Genomic DNA, 6,547 nt, shown 5'->3' with positions numbered 1-6,547 from the left:
GGACGACCGACATGAAGAATGCAAGGCGTGAATTCGAAATAAGAAAAATCCCGACCCTTGCATTTCAAGCTTTTTCTAAATTGTTGGTGACTTCAGTGCCTACTTCAATGACAGCACGTTCTACGTCTCGTTCCGACCACAGCGTATGCACACTCGAAGGAATAAATTGAGTGACAAATATGATCCATCCTCAGGCGTATGTCCGACGTGTTCCGCCCTTCAGCAAAACATAAAAGCGTAACGGAAAATCCGAAATGTCGAGAAGTACACCGGCAAGGTAGCGTTCCGTTTTCATGAAAGAATGTGCTGACATCCTGCCCGTCGTCGTCTCTGTCATGTAGATGAAGCTCATATCGGTTGGTATAGTTGCGGAGGCGTACAGAGTGTCTCACAAAATGGGATACAGGGTGTTGCAAGGTATGAACGTAGCCAGATGAACTTGAAGTCCAGCGCTGTTGTGTAGTGCTGCCGATCGGCCGGAGGACAAAGGGTGGCATGTCACCATTTCCTTTTTATTTTTTACTCGGATTGACCGAACACGATGTCTGGCGAAAGAAGACGTTTCCCCTCTTTCCAACTCGCTCTTTCTTCTCCATCCAGAGCCCGCTCGTGTTCCTCATGTCTTCGATGTCATGGAGTGCTTAGTTATGAAACCGAGCTGGAAGGAACACCTTTACGTGCTCGGATCCTCATAATTTCTACGTAGACCGCCTCGCCATACCTCGTTTCAATTTTGTTAACATCTAAACCACATCATCTTGATGTTTTTAGGAATTGTCGCCATTTTTTGAAACTCTCCACATTTCTTTAACTTGTCCAAGTTTATGCAAGATCGACGAAGACATGATGCTTACTTGTACACTGATGCAATGATGACGACGATGATCCTTCGGACACGTTGGAACCGACTGAAAACAAAAGGAGCACATGTTAGAACACTGCAAAATATTTCATCATTCTGAACACCATACCTCCTCAGAAGGAGGTTCGAGAGTGAAGGAGCTGAGCGTCAGACAGTTCTTATATAAGAAGTTGCCAGCATGGCAACCTTGAGGAGTCTTCTTTTTTTTACATCGTCAACTCTGCAGTCGAACCTACCTTTGCAGTTTGCTTTTTTTCCCTGCAGTTTGCAAGCACGGACTTGTTTATCTAACGAAACGTATCTTGGACCAGACTTCATTCCCTTGCACGAAATGACAGTGATAGCACCTTTTAGGTTCGTGACGCCTGCCTCGTGTCAATTTCAGGGGCTAGTCAAAGTGGGAAATCCACCTTCGTGGCACGACTAAATAAACACAGAGCTGTCCTCTTTGACAAACCGTTCAAGCAAATATGGTATATCTATCTTTATAAGCAGCCGGTATTCGATACTCTTCCTGAAGTAAATTTCAGTCAAGACATCCCTGCAGATCCGGAGAATTATAGCCACTCATTATTTATATTTGACGACTGTTTAGCCGACCGACAAAGACTCAAAGAAATCTGCAAATTTTATCGCTGGGTGTCACCACCTGTCAATCACGGCTGTGTTCATCTCGCAATACCTGTTCGTCAACGACCCTTTGTATCGCATAATACAATTCAATAGCACGGCTCTCGTTTTATTTCGTTCACCACGCACTACAGACCAGCTGCGTATGCTGTCCAGGCAGATTTTCGGGCGAAATGATTTGTTGCCCACGATATATAAGATGCTGTCAGAAACCATACTCGTACTTAGTTATCGACTTGTCTCAACAGAGCAACGATCACTATAAGGTGTGGACCAACATTTTCCCCGGATGATCACAGACAGATCGTATACAGGTCATGAAAAGGCTTAACAAACACATTCGTTTCCTTCGTATGATCGCTGAAGCAAAGACAGGGGAAGATCGTTACAACCTGATTCAACATGCCAGCAGGGAACAGCTACGAACAATCAGGGAGATTTTGTATGAACCTCTGCAAAAGGAAACATCGACGTACCGGCGAAAGTTAAAAAGCAATTGCAGCCTTTTGCAACACCCATTAGGGACACTGGCTTCCAGGCAAGACCGTGCAGATGTGAAGAAAATTAAACGGATTCTTCATCAGTCCGGCGGGTTTTTGCAATTTTTGTTGCCCCCCCTTGTTAGGTCTCGTTTCAAGTTTAGCGGGCAAAAGCATCGCAAAAGCAATCGGCATTTAAATAATGCAGAAATACGAGCTTGTTCCCTATCGGGAAAGCACTATTCCGTCGATATTGAATAAACAGGAGCCTGATGATATCAAGGCCAAGGAGATCATCCAGTACTTGCACAAGCTATTGGCATCCTCCCGCGAACACATTAAGACAGCCTAGTGCAGCAGGTGAGGAGACAAATCATGTGGGCATCGACAAGAGAGCAGACACAGATTCAAGCGGACGAGGAGGAGATGCCATCGTTAATTTTATGAGCAGCGGCTACAAGATGAGAGCAAGCCAATTACTGCGTTTACTAAAACCCGTGCTCGGCTGGAATAGTAAAACGTTGAGCTCATTGTCAATGGTGAACAAATACCAAATACCAACGTTGTAGACCTTGTATATTATTTGGTCACAAGAGCGCGAAATGTGTGGCGACCCGCGTATCTCGAGAGGATCCTACACTATTGGTCAAGCTAAATATACCGACACTTATCGTACATCCATCTCGACTTGAAAAGGAGACTGCAGAGCCATCAGCCGGTAGTCCTACGTTTACACCTGAGACACCTCGTCGACGCATTTCTCGGGTTTATCACAAGAGCGGCTAAGAGACTTCGAGAATGGAACCGGTATTGAGCACGTTGGAAACGCAACAGGAACACTGTGGTTACCTTCGGGACGAAAACATTCTGGTGCATTTTCCCGCACGACACAGGAAGAAGGCCCTCGCCATTCTGCAGATGCTAAAGACCGTATTGCGATAGATGAAGAGGGAAGGATTATCTGTCATTCTCGCGTTGTTCCAAGTAGTTCCGTCATCGAGCTATAAAAATACGAACTGCACAATCGATCGCCCTCTTGGAACAAAGGTGACGTGGCAGCCGTTATAAATGCCTACTTGTCATTCGATGGACTTCGTGTTCGTGGAAGAAAATTGTGCTAATGGCTGCTTACGTGGACGTATACCATCCTGGTGCTCTAGGTGGTGTTCAACGACTCGCACGAGCGATCGGTGAAAAGCCGGCGAAGGTTGCCAAGTTCCTGGAAACCAGTGATGTGTACTCTCTCTTCAGAGAACTTAAGCGACCACGTCAGTTCCGGAAGACCATCGTTTTGGGTGTGAAGGATATATTCCAAATAGATTTGAAAGACCTTCAGAAACTGTCGAGATACAACAAGGGTTTTCGCTATCTTTTGTTTTGTATCGACGCATTTTCTCGTATGCTTGCTGTAGTGCCTGTGCAGAATAAACGAGCAGCGGAAATTATACGTGGACTGAGACTCGCTTTTAGACGTATTGGGACTCCGAGTCTGATTCATTCAGACAGAGGTACAGAGTTCACCAATAAGTCAGTCGGAGCATTTTTAAAATCAAAAGGGATATCTCTCTTCACACTAATTCAAATACGAAAGCAAGTATTGCAGAACGATCTATTCGAAGTCTTATGACGCCACTTTATCGTGCTTTTGAATATCAGGGACATAAATCGTACTTGAAAATTTTACAGCCTCTGGTCAAAGCATATAATCATCGTGTTCATAGAACTCTGTCGGCACGACCTGTGGATGTCAACAAAGAAAATGAGCATTTATTTAGACAAAAGCTCTATCCTACTCCGAGCAAACCCCAGAGAAGCCACGTTTTCGCGTTGGCCAGCTTGTCAGAATAGCAAAGTCTAGACACCAGTTAGTCAAAAGTTATCTTGGTTCGTTTACGCGTGAAATTTTTGTGGTGAGAGCAGTCAAGATTGGTTACCCGAATACCTATCTCTTACGTGACCAGCAGGAAGAACCTATTGAAGGTCAATTTTATGCAAGCGAATTAACACGTGTGCAGCCTGGAAAGGGCCACCGCATTATAAAAAGACGCGTTCGAATGGAAAGGTGCAGTACCTGTTGCAACCTTCTGGAAGTCGTAGAAGGACTTGGGTTCCGGAGAACTACCTGCCACCACCGACGACGAAATGACTGGCGATCACTGGTCCGATGTCGAACAGCCAACCAACGCTGGCGATTCCTGGTCCCAATCGGGTGATGATGTGTGCGGCATGCGGGACGTTACCCAGGATCATCAACTCCAAGGAAAATGTCGCCGTCCTCATACCTGTTGGAATGACGTGTTAGAATGCGGTTCATCGAAGTCAACGGACGACACAGTGCTCGTCGCAGCATTTAAGATAACCAGAGACATTTTCCTGTTCCAGTCCCTGCCTCTGAACCTTCCCGCGAAAAAGACTGTGTGGGAGTCTTCAAAAACAATGTATGCCCGGGTGCACAGGAAGTGTGAGCACCTATCCGACCACCCGTTCGACCTGGTCTCCGAATGGGGAAAACAGATGAGCTCAATATTCAGCTATTACGGTGATCGTGACGTCGACGTAATGCAACTGGTGGCCGAAAGTCTATGTATCATGTACTACGCAATGAAGACTGGCTACCATTACCTGGCTGTGTACATAAACGACATGACAATTGACCTGTTGCAAAATAGGTTGTCACCCAAAGACGCTTACCAATAAATATTGAAATCCATGACGAGTTGTCTCATTTTACTGTAGGTCGTCATGGTAAATAGATGTCCGGAGATGTTCTGCTACACCTTGTCCTTTCTGAGTGCTGTTTCCCTGTTCGTTTCGTAGCTACAACAGAATTTACAAAACCAACACTGAAACAGGGAAAATGCACTACCGTGACTCAGATTGACCATAACATCTACGTCCACCGATGTCCAGCTGCAGTAACTGCCGTACGCCTTTGGCTCAGCAATGGTCATCCGACGAGATACGGAGTAAATCTGTCGCAAAATGATACACGTCAACTATGGCATTGCTTGAAAGAAGCAAATGTCGCGCACAATTATTATAACTTCGAGTGCTCGAAGCTATGTGAAATAAGCTTCGAACCCAGGCAAGTAATAGAACGATGTCCCGGCAATGTGTACAATATTGCAAGACTCATTGGGAATGGAAAGCACAGCGGTTACGGTATCACTCTTTCGAAATCGGCTACCATGTCTCTGCTGTCTCATCTGAGCGAAACAATAAAAAGAATTTAAAACAAATACATGCCCGCATTTCATTTAGCTATAAGATACACTGTAACACAAGAAATGGTTTGAAATACTCACATCACTTGGCTCTTACGTGGCACACTCACTGCTGGAAGCTCGTACGTGGCAGACAGCGTATACCACCAGTCGAAAATTCATCTTGCGAGGGCGATAACGGTTTCTTTTTTGTGTGTGTGCGGTTGGTGTTCCCAAAGAGCGTTTGGAAAAAGCCAGACGGGTGTTTCGCGGTTGTGTTATCATACCAAAAGAAGAAGAAAAAAGTGCGCGTCGGCAAGAGGTATCGCATTTCACATGCTGCTCCTGCGAAAGGAGAAGCTGTCCACGATGCATTCACGTGATCCTTCCTTCCCTTGAAATAAAACAAAAATGAAGGGTCTTATAAGCTAGCTGTCGACGACTGAGACCGATCAGACCTTCATCGACGACGCAACTTTGAAAGGATGTGAGTATACCTCTTGTCTTTATGCCTTTTTTTTTGTTATTTTTATTTCGAAACCATCACAGCTGGTAACCGCAATACGTAGTCATGCAATGCTTCTCGATTCGTTGTATGCTGTTGTCGCAATGCGCAACACAAGTTTGGAAATGTGCGTGTATAGAACACCTCTATTTTATTGTGATTGTTGTCACTGGGTTATTTACTTCCAAACGTCGTACTCCTATGCAAATGCATGACACAGTAACAGAGACATATCGGAAAGTGGGAAAACGTTAACCGATTCTTTGATAATGCTGCTTGTTGTTGTTGCGTGACACCTGATCGAGATTTGAGTCATCGTAGACTTTGTCCTGATTGAGAAGAGCATTCACAGGATGTTTCGTTTTCCCTTTGTTTTTGCAGATTGCTTCTGTACAAGGATGAAGTCAAGCAAGACTCTAGTAATTTGTAACATATCTTTCGTTAGTTGAATAAAAGAGTAGTAAAATAATGTGCTGAAATAAAAAAGGAATATATACAGTGTTGTCTGGTCTCTGATGTACATCATTATTTGAGTGTACTTATCAAATGGGGGGGGAAAAATCATGCTGTGACGCGGCATTTATTTTTTTGTCAAATGAAACCGTAAGTACAGACGGTCAAAAGCTTGAAACTAGAGGGACATCTGGTAACCATTCAAAAACCTGCGTTGACGTTGTCACAGCGAAACTAGCGTGCTGCGGTTTGAAACCGAAATTACAGTCGGTCAATAGCTTGAAACCAGAGGGCATCTGGCAACACGTAGGAATTCGAAACTGAAACCAGAACTACACGTGGAGCAACCAAGCTTGGCGTCCATTCATTTAAAACCGAAACCGAAACTACAGACGGCCAAAGCTTGAAAACTAGA

General features: G+C 44.7%; 1 long non-coding RNA gene across 1 annotated transcript; it reads right to left on the bottom strand.

Moving 5' to 3' along the window:
- Nucleotides 1-4,034: 4,034 nt before the first annotated feature.
- LOC135370371 (uncharacterized) lies at nt 4,035-5,431 on the bottom strand. The gene is made up of 3 exons (XR_010415313.1): nt 5,277-5,431; nt 4,663-4,943; nt 4,035-4,253 (listed from the first exon to the last, which is right to left on the bottom strand). It is a non-coding gene; the product is annotated as an uncharacterized LOC135370371 (long non-coding RNA).
- Between the last annotated feature and the right edge of the window lie 1,116 nt (nt 5,432-6,547).

This window comes from Ornithodoros turicata, chromosome 10 (genome assembly GCF_037126465.1).
Source record: "Ornithodoros turicata isolate Travis chromosome 10, ASM3712646v1, whole genome shotgun sequence".
Taxonomy (NCBI): domain Eukaryota; kingdom Metazoa; phylum Arthropoda; class Arachnida; order Ixodida; family Argasidae; genus Ornithodoros; species Ornithodoros turicata.
Note: the sequence above shows the minus strand (reverse complement) of the source record. Positions and strands in the feature narration are given on the sequence as shown.